At 41.5% G+C, this 16,342-nt stretch overlaps 1 protein-coding gene across 1 annotated transcript in view; it reads right to left on the bottom strand.

Moving 5' to 3' along the window:
• The window catches only part of GLIS3 (GLIS family zinc finger 3), a 286,095-nt gene that overhangs the window by 247,542 nt on the left and 22,211 nt on the right, over positions 1-16,342 (bottom strand). Inside the window, exon 2 of the mRNA XM_054031224.1 lies at positions 8,153-8,258. The gene's annotated coding sequence lies outside the window, so the exon portion shown is untranslated. The remainder of the gene's footprint in view (positions 1-8,152; positions 8,259-16,342) is intronic.

The raw sequence follows: 16,342 nt of genomic DNA on the forward strand, positions 1-16,342 counted from the left end.
CAGTTTATGTACACAAGGATGTGTATTGAATCCTTGAGAGATCTTAATGAAATTTTCACTCTGCAATCCTCTCCCAAAGGATCCTAGGGATGGCAGCCTTATTTCTTCCACTGCAGTAGAACACTTTCTCAGATCAGTGCCTGGTGACTTTGGCAGGCACCATTACTGTGAACAGGCTAGGGGCATACAGGCCTGAGCAACTTTGGGATGCCAGTATCAGCTGTGCTCTGTGCCTTTGTTACCCTGAGAAGTGAGATGTCAGTAAAATCACCCCTGGCCGGGGAAAATGGTGCCAGTATTCAGTGCCATTGCCCTAGATTCAGTTTCACGTAACCCAGCAATTCACTCATTTCCGTCACCCCTAGGGGCCATTCTCACTATGGCTGGTGCTGTGCACAAGTACTCTGAAGCAGAAGTGTCTTAAGCATGTGTGGTTTAAAACTTTGGGAAGCAAGGGAAGGGAGTTCAGAACCGTAACTTTTGCTTTCCATTGTGACTATTCTGACAATGGTACCTCTGTGTGTTTTATTTGTAGTTGCAGGCTTGAGGGGTTCTCCCTCCACACCTATGGAATGCCTGAGCCTGATAAGGAGGAGAAAGAGGATGAGATGTTCAGTGAGAGCCTGCAAGCCAGTGCTGCATCAGACCATAAGCAGAGGGCCTGGAGGGTGAATATTTCAAGCTGAATGGAGAAGGAAAGAGTGGACAAGAGAAAGGTCCAGGAGTCCCAGCAGGAAAAGGAGAGGGAGATGCACTAGGGGGCTTGTCTGGCAGTAAACACAGATGCTGCACATTTTTGTGGACCTATAGGTCCACAAATCATAGGCTTGTCTCCCTTTGCATTCCATAGAGCACTACACTTTAGCACCTCCAAACCCTCCCCTGCCCCTACATTCCTCAGGGCACCAGAGGCTGCAGCCTTACCCCTACCACTCCACAGCAGGAGACTTCACATACACTGACCTGAGACAGCCACAGTTGCTGTATGTGTAGTCAAATGAATATGAATGTTCTTTCCCTTTGTTAATAAACTAATGGATCAGAACTTAAGTTTTTAAAGTATTTGCTGTTAAATTGCACAGACTTTTTCTACTGGTTTTGTTACTCAATAAAATTCTACTCTTTGGAACATAATTCATCTTTATTAGTTCATAACGTATGCTACAGAATGCCTAGCAGTGTTGAAAGCACCCACTTACTTGTTTTTGTACTGTGTGACAGAACTCATAGGATTAGTGACGAACAGTATAATAGTTATAAACATACAGCAAGGATCAGAAAATTAATAGAAGCACTGACAGTGTTATGTTTCAGGGTAGCAGCCGTGTTAGTCTGTATCCTCAAAAATAACAGGAGTACTTGTGGCACCTTAGAGACTAACAAATTTATTAGAGCATAAGCTTTCGTGGGCTACAACCCACTTCTTCGGATGCATATCATATGCATCTAATAAATTTGTTAGTCTCTAAGGTGCCACAAGTACTCCTGTTCTTTTTGACAGTGTTATATACACAGGTGCACACCAAGCACCATATAATTCCTAACAAACCCCAAAACTACTAGTTTAGCCAACACAATTTATGTTGGCATAAATGTATTGTACTTGGTATATCACATGTGCATGCTTGGCTCCTTGTGTCAGTTCTGCGTGTACTCACCAAGAGTGCTTGCACAGTGTGGTGCACCATAGGTAGATATTCCAGTGTACAGTTCACCATCCAGTGCACTGTCTTTCGGGAACTACTAAACTACTTTGTGCTATACCTACAAAGTCAGGTATAGCATAGTTCACAATGTATTACTGTGGCTCACTGTTAACATACTCTTTCAAAGCCTCCCTCAGCCATCTAGCTCTGTGCTGAGCTCTTCTAACAGCCTTTGTGTCTGGCTGTTCAAACTTGGCAGGACAACCGCCCCACCTCCACCCCAGCAGCATCATTCCCCCTTTGCCTCACAGATATTACTCAGGACACAGCAGGCTGCTATAATCATTAGGATATTTTTCTTACAGAGATCTAATCTTATGAGTACACAATGTCATGGTCCCTTCAATCTACCAAAAGGACATTCAAGTGTCTTCCTGCACCAGCTGATGCTGTAGTTGAATCTTCCCTTGATGCTGTCAAGGAGGCCTGTTCACAGCTTCATGAGCCAAGAGAGCAAGGGATAGGCAGGTCCCCCAGGATCTCTATTGGCATTTCAACATTCTTTCCTAATCAGCAGATTACCACGGGCAAAGTCCCTGCTTGCAGTTTTCTGAACAGTCCTGTGTTCTTAGAGACACAAGTGTCATGCATCTTCCCTGACCAGCCAACACTGATGTCAGTGAAGCATCCCTGTTGGCCCTCCAGCACTTGCATAACCATGGAAAAGTAGTTTTTTCTGTTAGATGCTCTGGGGCAAGGTGGGCTGGTGCCTAGGATACGCATGCCATTTATCACACCACCACAGTTAGGGAATCCAATTGCTGCAAATCCATCCACTATGTCCTGCACTTTGCTGAAAGTCAGTCTTGTGTAGCAGGAATGAATAATGGCCCTGCAAATTTACATGACAACAGCCCCCACAGTGGACTTTCCAACTCCAAAATGATTTCCCATGTACTGGTAGCAATCCGGTATCACAAGTTTCCACAGTGTGATTGCCACTTATTTAATGAGTGTTTCCCTCATTCTAGTGTCCCTGCACTAGGGCTAGGGTGAGCTTGGCACACAGATCCATGAATGTGGCCTCTCTCATCCAAAAGTTGTGCAGCCACTGCTCATCATACCAAACCTGCATTATGATGTGATACCACCAGTGGTTTCTCAAGCCCAGAAGGGGTGCTTCACCATCTGCATCTTTTCCATGAACTCCAACAACAACCTTAAGTTGGTTTTTGCTATATCCCACACCTATCTGTCCTCCATGAAACTGTCCTCTTCCTCACTGATGTAGTTCTTCTTGCAGCACTGGAAATGCTGGAGAATAGTGCAGCCTGTGCTTGCAATGCTCATGACAATAGTGCAGAGCTGTGCAGGATCCAGGCTTCTGTCAGAGATGGTGGACAGAGAGGAGGCCATGCAGGTTCATGGGATTTTTAAAAAAGGCACAAAAGTTATGGGATATGGTTGACTTTATGGTATGGAGAAAGTTTCATGTTTACACCTTTCTCCCAGTCACCCCTGTTTCTGCCTCACCGTGCATTGACAAAACTTCCTGAAAGACAGTGCACTGGATGGTGGTGAACTGTACACTGGAATATTTACCTCTGGTGCACCACACTGTGCAAGCACTCCTGGTGAGTACACGCAGAACTGACACATGGAGCCAAGCATGCACATGCACAAGTGATATACCAAGTGCAATACATTTATGCCAACATAAATTGTGTTGGCTAAAGTTTATAGTGTAGACATGGCCTTAGGCTTTGCTCTGAGTTGGCAAAACTTATGGAAAATTTATACTCTGCCATACATGCCTAATACAAACCCTTTGGATGGTAATGTTCTTATTTCAATATCAGGAGCTGGCATGAACTCATCCTACCCCCTAGTATATGCTGTCTTGACACTACATATAGTACAGTGATTACACCTTTAATAAGCAGCAAGGAAAGTAATTTCCCACAGCCCACACAGAAACATTAGAAGGAAATGCTGAGAAAGTGGAACCACTATTTGTTTGTCCTATACTAAGATCTTCTGATATTAATAATGATTTCTTGTGTAAGCTCCAGCAACCTGAGATTGTTTGTCTGATAAGTGCAATACTGAAACTCACTTTTCTTGTTTGTGAGCACCAGCATTTTTCTAATCACCTCTGTGGCACGCACATGGTTAGTCTTCTGTTTTCTCTTGTTTCTATACCTTCAGACTTTAACCATACTTTCTGGAGTTCAAATTCTTGTTCATAGTCTATTATAAATATATCCATACACATAGCCCATTCCTGGAAATCAATGGAAGTTTTGCCTGAGGAAGCACTAAGGTCCAGAAAATGCGTGTTAAAGGACAAAAAAAATCCTAGAGCGACATGGGACTCAATACCCTAACTGTGCAGTTGTCCACAGATCTGTGTGAATCTTGGTACACCTGTAAAGGGCAGGACCAACCATGCAGAGTCCAGTGCCTCTGCCCAGGCAATCACGTTTGCATGGAACACTGCTTCTGCAGGAGTTGTATTCCCACTGGCCAATCACCTTGTGCAAAACTCTCAGCTCTGAACGGCATGCAGATGTGGTGCTTAGGCACAGATATTGTGTTGGCTCTCTGCCATCTCTGGAAGGAAGCATGTTGATCGATGGGTGGTGACTGCTCCTCAGTGCTACCAACACCAGCCTCCAGCCCCCAATCCCTAGAGCTCTCACTTGCAGGGGAGGGCGGGAAAGAGAGCAGGGAATAATGCTGCAAAATTGGTATCTCCCTTTCATATTCCACATCCACTTCAGATGTACCTGATCTGTCTCAATGCAAGGTAGCATTGTGGACAATCAGGTCCAGAGTAAGGAGAGCAAGATGGGCCCATCACTTTCAATATGTTGATTTCTAGTGTAATAGTTGCTATCTAGTGTAATGGTTAGAAGATAATTTTCTGGGCTGATTAGCCGTCATTCTTTTGCATTAACTTATCATGGAATCATAGGGCAGATGCATGCACTATGTAGCCAGCTACAATTTCCAAAGCTTCATGGCCTGGGCCATTAGGTGAGAATTACACCTCTACCCCGATATAATGCGACCCGATATAACATGAAAGCAGCACTCCAGGGGGGTGGGGCGGGCTGCGCACTCTGGCGGATCAAAGCAAGTTCAATATAACGCGGTTTTGCCTATAATGCAGTAAGATTTTTTGGCTTCCGAGGACAGAGTTATATCAGGGTAGAGGTGTAAATCCTTTTAAAATCCTTTTAAAAGCTGTAAATAAGAAATTATTGGGGCAACTGACCTTGTTTTAACTAAATATCACTCAGACTTGTCCAAACAATATTAGAATCAGATCATAGAAGTCTAAAACACATTGACTGTTCCTTCTATCATTCCTTTAGAAAAGAATCTATCTAGCTTCTGCATTTAGGTGCCCATCAAAGTTAAAAAAGCCATACATCCTAAACGATGCTGTGCATCTTTTCATTATTTGATTTCGTAGGCAATTATTTCTAATAGACTAAATGTCTTGTTTATTCCTAGGATTATTTGCTCCATTTGAGGTTTGTGTCTTTTGTTCCTATACAGTTATGTCTATTTATTAGAAAGATCCCCCTCCTCTTGAAGTTAGTGACAAAACTGATTTCACTGAATACAAGCTCAGGTTTCAGGTTGGAGCTGTTCACACACTAAGTCTATGTTTGCACATATCTGAAGTAAGAAAGATGATAAACAGGTATCAAAATGTTATTTTTTTTCTGACATTGCTTTTGGGTCTACATACAAGCATGCACACATTTCTGAACCACAAGAAGTTTATCTAGTGGTGGGTGCAGTGGTTTGGAAGTCTGTATTCCTGCATTTGCTCTTTACCCTCCGACTTTTGCCAAGTCACTATTAAAAAATCTCTGTATTTCAGTTTACTCATCTGTAGAATGGGCATAATAATGTGAAACTTCATTCATTCATGTTTATATAAAAAGTGCCCCAATAAATGTAAAATACATTAACAATATGATATGGTACCTATCAATAGTTCTTCACATTACTATCTTTATTCCTCTTAAAACAGGGCTCTAAGTAGAGGAACAGTAGAAACAGTTCAGGTTATAAACTCTTGATCAGGCAGATGATGTGCAGTGTGAATGACTAAAGAATGCAGGGATACAGCTAAATAAGTAATGAATCATATAATGCCACTTTAGCAAGCTCAGTGGATTTTTTTAAATTTAGCACCAGGATACTCCGGACTGCAGATATGCATAAGTTCAGATACTGTAAAAACAGTAACAGGTTTATCATCAGTGAAAAGTGTCTTCCTGACATAATTAAATACATTTACAAACACAGTCAAAACTATTTTAATGATATTTTGTGAATCGTGTATCCCCCCCTTAAGAAATACTCCATCACAATGTTGCAGGCAATTTCTGTTACAATCGCTATAGATCAAATCCTCCTGTCTGAATTTAAAACTCCTGAGTTCATGTTGAAAATACAACCCTGATTGGCCCTGGTGGAATACACTTTCTAGGACTTCCAGAAAATGGAATTGAATTAAAACCTGGCTCACGGACACATTTCTTTAAGTCATCTTAGTCATTTTAGCTTGCAAATGCTCCCTCACTGACTTGGTTCAATGCATTTCCTTTTGCTACACCAAATTTCTGCCCTCTGATATGCACATGCAGTTCATTGACTTGAGTGGGAGTGGGAGTACAAATCTTAAGGGATAATTTGGCCCTATCCATGTCTATGTGTTCTCCCTCCATTGCTAGGAGTGTGTTTTCGTCCCTGCTCAATGCAGTTTTTCCCCCATTTAATTTACTCTATTAAAGACAGTTAAAGCCCCTTTTAAAATTTCTAAGCCTATAGTTTGGCTGTAAAAAATTCTTAATTCATCCACTATTCATTATAGCTGGAGAAGTTTGCATTTCCGCAAAAACCACTGGCGTTCAGAGTTTCAGCTGAGAACGTGCTTGGATGAGTACCACTCTTCAAAGTGTTCAATTACATTAACACTACAATAGCAAGCCCGTTAAAAGGTTACCTTTAGAAAAAGCCTGCTAATGCTCTTGAGCAATAGATTGAAATCCTGCCCTGGTGATTTAATGAGGTCTCCTTGCCCCCACATACACCAATAGAGAGGGGAATGATTATCCTAATCTTTTTAATGCTCTCCTACAGTGATAGATGATTCTTGGGAAGCTGTATCCAAACAAAAACTCGTTTGTTGTTGTTGCTGGGGTTGTATACAAAAAGGGTGTTTGCTAGAGCACCCCTTTTGTGTGCCAAATCTGACCGCTTATTGTTGCGCAATCCGGAGATATGCAATTTATTTTAGAAAAACTAGAGCACAGAGATTCAGATCTTTTATGAATAGGAAATTGAAAAAATCTGAATAACTGATAGGTACATGGCATTGTTTCCTTCTTTTAAAGTAATTTACTTAGCAAGGAATAAACGTTGTTAACTTATCAGCACCCAAATACCTTCGTGAGCCTCGACACAAACTAACATATTTTCAAGAGAAACAATATGTCTCAACCTGTAGAGAGGGAAGATGCATGCACACACACAAAAATAGCCCCATCTGCCACCCACCCAACTTATACAGTACAGGATTCTAACTACTCAAGATTAAAAAACAAAACCTTTATGCTTCCTGGAGTTTTTGGACTTCCTAAAAAAAGGTTATTTATTTAGCTGCTGAAAGAATGGAATCAACTTTACTATATACAATTATATTACTATATAAAACAAAAGACATGTTTACCCTTGAAAACAAAACAGAAACCAATGCCATAATGTTGTATGTTAAGTAGCAACTGCTAGTGTTTAAAAAAAAATCAGCAGCTGTAATTTCTAGCTCTGCCATTTTACAGCTCAATACAGCTTTTACAACGAAACATTTATAAGGCCTGCATAAGTAGTCAAAGTAGTTTGACTTCAATGAAATACTCAAATACTTAAAGGTAAGCATGTGCTTAATCATTTTGGAAGTCAGTTGGCTCTTCAGTCAGTTTTTGTGGGTTTTTTAAAGTCATAAACTACTAACTAGTCATTTAAACTGCATGGAAAAAAATGCCACCTCTGCCTCTGGTTACTATATTGCAGTTATAATTCCTAAGTGCTTGTGTGTTACGTACCATATTGAGATCAGTAAATGATTTCTTGGGTTCCTATAATTATTCAACTCAAGACAGAGCAACTATTGTAACATTAGCTCCATTTTGAGATTAATCTGCTTCATGCTATATATACACTGCCTTCAATACATGGATAACGAGAGAGATTGATTAGCTCAAATAACAGCCATAAAAATAAATGGATTAATTTTCTGCCTGATAGTCAAGCATGACATACACTTTGGATTGACCTTTTGCTGTTATAAAATGGCTCTATGTAAATATCTATGTTAAAAATGTCTGTAATAGTTATGCATATACTCAGACATATTTATATAATAAAAATGTAAGTGTCTCGGAACCATCAGAGTATACACATTGCCAATTTATGTAACCTACCTGCTCCTATTGTTGTTACTCTCATATTCCTTTCTCCGTTCCTCTCATCATGTTTGTTACGTCCATTTGATGTCTTGTCTTAACTGACTGAGACTTCTGGGCATTCCTACAACACAAACAAATCAATAATGATATTGTTGTGCAAATTAAAATAGTGCTACAATAACAATATTTGAAGCCAGGTGATCCTGCTAACCCAGTGGCAGAGCTCTGCATTAAGGCAGAGAAGACCTGAATTTTATTCCTGACTTGAGTTTCTGGCTTCCTAGAATGGTAGATGCTTATAGTGCTGTAGATAGAGCATCTTTAAGCTCTGAGGTGGGAAGTAGTTCATGTCACTAGTAGTAGTTCACGAACACCTCTAGACTTGTAAGGAAATGTTTGGATAGGCTCCAAAGGGAATCCACCCTAATCCTCCTCCACCAAAGCGACGTGGGCTTTGGTCTTGAGAGTGGAGAGTGTAATACAGACATACAGGTCTAGAAGGGAGACAGAGGACCCCAAGGGGGAAAAATACAACATATTTCTTCCTGCTTTGGACAGACTTTTCTCCCCTCTACTTGCACTACTACATCCAGGCTTCCCCTGAGCTATTTTTAAGGTGCCTTTCACTGACTTCCAAAATGATCCTACCACTCTTGGATCAATTCTACTCTCAGGTGTTCACTATTAGCGTGGGCAGAACTCTTCTTGGCAGGCTGGAGTGCACTGTAGAGCTCATTTTGCTGTTTGTCTGAGAAGATGCAAAATGCACTCCGCTAATAATCTGGGAGGCTGGAAAAGGACCCTTATATGTAAACCTGTGTAATAAGAAAGATAGTCTGGTACTTAAGGCACTGGCATAGAACTCCGGAACTCTGGATTCAACTCCCAGCTCTGCTACAGACTTCTTATATGTCCTGGGCAAGTCATTTAAATTTGTCAGTTCCCCATCTGTAAAATGGGAATATCATTTCCACTGTCTACCTTAGCTATATAGACTACAAGGCCCAGATTTTTAAAAGGTATTTAGGCATTTCTGCGCTCACCATTGCAATACCTCACTGATTTAAGAGCCTATGTCTCATTTCAAAAGGGATCTAGACACTTAGTTGTCAAAATCCCATTGATTAGGACCGTGTTTTACTATCGATTTGTCTAGGGTCTAACACAGTGAGGCCTGAAGTTGCTACTATAATACAAATTTAAAAATAATGTAGGGTGCAGATAGGATCATTAACCATCTCCTCTAGTGCTCGAGTACTAAAGGAGGATCGTGTCCCACTTGTTTCAAAAGAAAGAGGTTCCTTACGCCCCTTATCCCCTGTTGTACTCCAGTACAGCAGATAAACCCTTTAAATATATTTGGAAAATAAATCCATGAATAAAAGTAATCACAGATTCCTGCTACGGTGGAGCCTGTTTGCTAAAATGCTACCTCATTCTGTCTACCTGAGCACTCAGCGACTACTGGTAAAGCCAGGCTGGCTTTGTAATGTTTTTTTTAACCACTATGTGCACACTTTTGAACATGATTTAAGTACAATGAAAATTATTTGCCAACCACCTTTGCCAATACATAGAAAGCTATGATGTTGTTTCTATGGAAATTGCAGATCTTCCTTAAAATGGAGGAAAATGCAAGGTAGATGTGAGAATTTTATTCTAATTTAGAGATCAGGATTAAACAATAAAATGCATGGTACTAGTATCAGGTTTTCTTTCATAGAAAAATCAAGTTGAAAATCTAACTTTTGTTAATGCCCTCCTCTCTGGTACATTAGGACTTATTTATGCGGGGTAAAAGTCATTTTCATTTGTCACTCTACAAACATGCATGAGGTATAAACATTGCTTGAGACAGATAAGGAGTCTTCAGCCTTCATTTAGTATTAACATTGATTCTATTGTGAAACACAATGTTGCCTCTTCTTCACAAGTGAGTTTGCAGTGACCTCTATAGGATAGACATAAAATAGATGCACTTGTGTTCCAAGCTAGGATACGTGAAATAATAATCATGCTGGACCACTTTGTTCCCCCACAGATCCATGTACGGTGGAGATCCTCCACACACAGATCTTCCCATCTGTGTGTGGAAGGAGAAGGAGGATCACCAACCTTGGTGTCAAGATGCATCCAGTCACAAGGAACCCGCTGAGATGCAATACCTGTGGCTGCATTAAAGTTTCTAAAGAACGCTTCTACTCTGTGAAACCCTTTTTTGGGATGGGTTGCAGGGACAGCAGCCAGTGGAGAAGTCCAGTGGAGCAGAGGTTTCAGTGGAGCACCACTACCAGAGAAGTGCAGGGCAGAAGGCCTGATCCTGTAAGCACCTGTGAGGTGTTAAGCACAGGTATAAACAGGGGGAGGGGAGGGCAGAATTTGGCTGAAATTTCCACAGTCCAGCTTCTGCAGGATGTTCAATTCAATTTACACCCTGGGTGAAGAGCAGTGAAACTGAATGGTATCCCACTGTACGGCTGGCACTGTTAGTGTAGAGACAAGAAACGGGAGCTAATTTGATTTCTATTTCCTTGGACAGTTTTGGCTGAGCAATAATAGAATGTAATTCTTCAAATCAGAGATCATGGAGAGGAGCAAAGGTACATGAACACAAATCCCAATCACTATAGATTTCCAGTTCCATTTCTAAACCAGAGAGGTAAAGTCAGCTGCAAATGCACATTCATACCTGGGGATGCCTATCTGACTCTTTTGAACTTTGTGCTCATCACTAATCCAGACAAACAATGGTAAATGGTTCTGATAAAAGATTTCACCAAAAACCACATAGCTGAACCTCATGCTTTTGCTGCTGTCTAGAACAAATAAACCATGCATTAACTATTAGGGCCAGATCCTCAGAGGAGAAATACTTCATAGGCAGAGGATATCAGCCTTATATTGTGAAAAGCCCACACTTCAGACACTATTAATTTTGAAACGATAAGTATCAAAAAGCAATAGAGCTACATGTCTGCCACTCATACGTACATATGCAGCCACTGATTTTGGTTGAAGACAACACTAAGATACAGTAAAAGCTGAATTATGTGGCACTTTACCAACCAGAAAGCACTATAAACTAGCATTTCTGATCTACATTGAATGTCCGGTTTATAGTCCAGTTGGCGCGGGGCTGGCCAGCTCCCCACGTGGCTCCCCGCAAGCGCCGACATGTCCCTGCTGCTCCTAGGCGGAGGCGCAGCTAGGTGGTTCTGCACGCTGCCCCTGCCCTGAGCGCTGGCTCCGCAGCTCCCATTGGCTGGGAACTGCAGCCAATGAGAGCTGTGGGGGCAATGCCTGCAGGCAGAGGCAGCTCACAGAGCTGCCTAGCCACTGCTCCATCTAGGAGCAGCAGGGACATGTCACTGCTTGTGGGGAGCCACCTGAGATGACCGCCGCTCGGATTCAGCACCCCACATCTCCTCCTGTGCCCCAACCCCCAGCCCACTCCCACACCCAAACTCCCTCCCTCTTAGTTAACCAGAATTTTTGACTTATCGGCACCCTCCAACACGCCAGATAACAAAGCTTTTACTGCATATTGAACTGAGAAGTGCATATCGATCTTGAATCTGACTGTCAGTATTTACCTTGAAAGATAGTCTCAGTGTTGAAGAAAAACAAGCATTAATATGTATTTCAGTACTTTTTATGTTCAGTTCACTTGAATGTTAGACAGTGCTTAATGTGTGCCCGGGCTGAGCCCTGGCACCTTTAGGCTTGGCAGTTCAGAGCCCCAGCACCTCTGGGCTTGCCACATCAGTTATTAATGTAAAAAAAATTCTTGAGCCCCAGCACCTAATTGCTTGACTCCCAGAACCTCTGTCATTACAAATTAAATACTGATGTTAGATAGTAATAATAGTAGGGGGCAGTAATAACAGTGGTGCGGCAATTTATAGATCTCAATTTATAGATGAGGAAACAGACACAGAAAGGTTAGTTACAGTGCTTAATTTGTGTCAGGGCTTGCCAGGGCTGAGCACTGGCACCTCTGGACTTGCCACATTAGTTATGAGCCCAGCACCTCTTTCATTACTAATTAAGCCCTGGTTAGTTACTTGTCTAAGGACTAAGAGGAGATTAGCACCAGAGCACAGAAACTATAAATTCATTCTCTTCTATACTTATTCCTTTAGTTTATCTGCATACAGAAATCCTATTGATTTGTTAAGTCATTGATTTCAAAGGACTGTATTTACAAAAATCCTTGCATTTTACTAATACAAGATTGCACTGCAAGTCAGGACTAGAACTCTGAACTCCAGGCTGCTAGCTGTGCTTGATCGAACAGTGGTACCAATGCATCATCTTATTGTGATTGAATTAGTACAAAAGGGAACGAAAGCTGCTAGTTTTTTCCCCCACTTCACCTTTGAATGTCCTGCAAGTAAGAGTATTTTACAATCAGGTTCTGAGTTCACTTCTATTAGAAGGCATTCTTCTTAGCATATGCATAATGTGCCTCATGTGGCACATAACCAGAATTCATCACTGAATTTGGTCCGCTAGTTGGATCATTAGCTTCTCCAGCTTGGGACGAATACTGATGAGGAGTGCGATGTGAATGCTTATTCATGCCCTCCATTAGAATGCATTGGGAAATGCCTTATTCACAGTTAATACGTAGGTATAATGGCCAGGGCCAGCCCACAACATTTTGGCACCTGAGACGGGGAGCTCTAATGACGCTCAAATACCCCCTCGCTTGAGCCAAAACTTTGAAAGGTCTCAATTCTGCCTTCTTCCTGTTCTACTCCTCTCATGTACTGCTCTGCTACCTACCTCAATAAAGGAGAACTAACAACTTAAAATGCCTTGTTCAAAAATGTTAACACTTAACTTTCAAATGCCTGAACAGCAAATGTAACTTTTCTTGTCTGCATAGTAAACACAGGCATTTTTATCTGTTTGAATATTCAGAGTGGTGCTTTCCGTGCCTTCTTAGTTGCAAAGATTTGAACTGCTTCCTGAAGGTCCACAGTCTGGGCCAGCTCATGCTCTATTGAGATGGTTGCAAGGCCGACCAGCCTCTCCTGTGTCATTGTGGAGTGTAGATGTGTTTTTATTAACTTCAGCTTGGAGAAGATGTGTTTTCCACTGGCAACTGTTACAGGAAGTGTTATAAGTATACACAGAGCAACAAAAACATTTGGAAAGAGGGTGGTCATCTTATTTGTGCACATATATTCCAGAATAGCCTTTGGAGTTGATCCTGCTGAAATGTATCTTGAAAGGGCTTTCAGTTCATCACCTAAATCACTCGCATCAATATCCCGCATATCATCATGTGTCAACACTGTCTCTAGTGCCCTGCATTGCTGGTGTAGGTCTTCTTCAGGTATAGTGAGGAGTTTTGGAATATCATACAACATCCCAAATATATTGCTGTGTTCCTTGAGCTACATGAAACGTTCTTCAACTGACTGTATTGCACAATCTAGCAGCTGGTTAAAGAATTCAACTTTGAATTGTTGTTTGGGGTCTCTTATGGGATTATCCCGTGCCTCGTAATCAAAATGTCGTCTTCTTCAGTGACTCTTGTATTCTTGACTGGATGGGAAAATAGAAGTTGGCAGAGGAACTTCACACTGAAGCTATGCACTCTTCAGAACGTTTTGAAATCCCTCATCTGACCGGTAAGACTGTAGGTATGACTTTGCTTTGTCCAGTTGTTCCATTGCTCCAGATATATCAAGGTCAACACCTTGGAGTCTCTTGCTTATAACATTTATTTCAAACAGTATGTCATGCCACAACACTAAGCCACACAGACAATTAAAGTTATGTATGTTTCTGGTGATTCCATTTCCCTCTGCCACTGTTCTCCCATGAACAGTTCTGTCATAGCATTATCCTCCATAATGGCAACTATAGCATCATCAATCTTCCCAATTTGGTGTTCGATAGGAAAGTCGAATGAAGGCGATAAAGCCTATCATGTGGCACTCAGTGGTTTCAGTGTCAGAGAGGATGTTCCCAGATATTTCAAAATTTGCCATCGATGAGCTGATGTTTGAGTTATGCCAATATAATCCCTAGCACAGACACTCATTTTGACATACATGCTAAACCAAAAAGGCACATATCACTTGGGAAAGGGTTTAAACTATAAATTAATAAAAAGTCACTTATATCAGAACAGAGTGTCCACATGGGGAGTTACCAGTGTAACCATGTAAACAAGGCCTTAAATGGGCAGGACCACATTTTTCTCTTTTCCACACTGCTAAATAGGCCTCCCATCTCCATTAGCTCACAACACACCTCTGGCCAATCCAGTTTGCCACAAATTATCAGATATGCTGCATGAAGCCTCCTTGCCTACTTATGAACCAGAGCAGCCTCTGGCAAGACCCTCTAAATGGATGCTACTAACAAGGGATCAAGGCCAGGTCTATATTACAAATTTTTGCTAGAATTGCCAGTCAGGGCTGTGATAAAGGATGATTTGTGACCAACATAATTGTGCTGGGAAGAGTCTTTAGTGTAGATGCAGTTATAGTCAGTCACCAAACTTTCAAAGTATCATTGGCGGAAATGATGCTGGAACAAGCTAGTTGATAGCTTAGAACAATGTTGCAGACAGATTACAATACACTGAACCACAAAGCCGAGGAGTCATGGACAAACTGTTGATGATTGGACCGTAGAACCAAATGAAGAATGGGAAAAAAAGGAAAAGTACAGTGGCTGAGTCATCACCCAGTTAAACAAGGGCCATGTTCGCTGCTCAGAAACCAAGGCAGGAGTGAAAAGTATGTGATCTGAACAAATAAAAAACAAACACACAGAACAGGGAATTACATGAGCTACTTGAAAGATAAGATGGAACATAACAACGTTACCTTAGGATAGAGCATTTGCAGTAATGATGCAAGTAAAAAGATATAAGTGGGAAATCATCTGTCTATGCAAAATGATATGGGAAGGCAATGGAGAATTCTCTCATGATGAACACAGGATACTGACATCAGGAAGAAAAGATGGTGGATATCAGGATGGAGTTGCATTGGTGCTGAAGCTAAAGGCAAGCCCGGCTCTCAAGGCATTTAACCCGATATCTCTTTGTATGCTGAAGAGGAGATTCAGAATCAAATCCTGTGCTGTTACACTTGAACTATTGTATGTGCTGACCTCAGCAGAGCCCAAGGAAGAAACTGATGAATTTTTAGAATGATCCACAGGAGAGAGAATGAAGACGTACATGGAAGTGGGTCTTGCAAAGAAACAGGTGTTTAGACCAGGACGAAGTACCATATATCCATTATTTGTGATAAGACAAATATCAGAGAAGTATATAGAACACAACCAAACTTATTACAACAATTCTACAGACTTCAGAGGCTTTTAATAGCATTTTGCAGAAAGGCTTATGGCATCCCTGAAAAACTGATCAAGCTGCTAGAAAACATCTATAGCAAATTGGTGAGGGTAGACAAGAAGCTGATGGAATTATTCAGGACAACCATACGAATGAAACAAGGATGCACACTATCGCCAGATTTGTTCATTTTGGTATACTGGAAGCAATAATGGCTGTAGCACAGAGAGGAAATGGATGGGATCACGTTACTAATATAACATCAGCAGTATTGACATGACAGGTCTCATATGCACTGATTTTTTTGTTTTTAAATCAAAATGTCTTTAGCCTTTCAGATCTCTGAGCTTTCTGAATGCAGTAGCAGCTAGTTAGTAATAATGAAGCAATGGAAAGAGATTCACACATTAATCATTTGTTTATTTCTCACTGAAAGGTGCTCAGAAACCAAGGTGATGAGTGCAGTGTAAAAACATGAATTGTTTTGCAATTGTAGCCTGGGGCATGTCTGCGAAGTTGGAACCTCCTCCCTTTCTCCTGGTTCAGATTTGGGGTTTATTTCTTTGCTTAGGCGAAGTCTATAGGGCTAGTCTACACTACCCGCCTGGATCAGCGGGTAGAAATTGATCTCTCGGGGATCAATTTATCGCGTCTCATCTAGACGGATAAATCGATCCCCGAATCGACACGCGTACTCCCACTTCGTCAGGAGGAGTAAGCGCCGTCGATGGAGGAGCCGCGGCAGTTGATTTGCCGCCATCCTCACAGCGGGGTAAGTCAAATAGGATATGTCGAATTCAGCTACGCTATTTGCGTAGCTGAATTTGCGTAGCTTAAATCGATCCCCTCCCACCCCCGGTGTAGACCTAGCCTAAGTT

Source organism: Malaclemys terrapin, chromosome 6, assembly GCF_027887155.1.
Source record: "Malaclemys terrapin pileata isolate rMalTer1 chromosome 6, rMalTer1.hap1, whole genome shotgun sequence".
NCBI classification, from domain to species: domain Eukaryota; kingdom Metazoa; phylum Chordata; order Testudines; family Emydidae; genus Malaclemys; species Malaclemys terrapin.